Raw genomic sequence first — 200 nt, 5'->3', positions numbered from 1 at the left:
AAAGAGCGGTTTTCTCCACAAACAGGGTTGCCAAATAGTATGAATAGCTATTTGTAGTTTTAAAGAATGCAAAAAACAGCAGTTTTTTCATGATAAAAATAACTGGTACTATGGAAGGAGTACATCGGTGAACAAATCTACTTTACCACAAATTGTTAAAACAAAATTTGGGCTAGGAGAGTGCATTCGAAAAAGAAAAT

The sequence above is a fragment of the Haematobia irritans genome, chromosome 3 (genome assembly GCF_050003625.1).
Source record: "Haematobia irritans isolate KBUSLIRL chromosome 3, ASM5000362v1, whole genome shotgun sequence".
Lineage (NCBI taxonomy): Eukaryota > Metazoa > Arthropoda > Insecta > Diptera > Muscidae > Haematobia > Haematobia irritans.
This window is presented reverse-complemented; position numbering follows the sequence as displayed.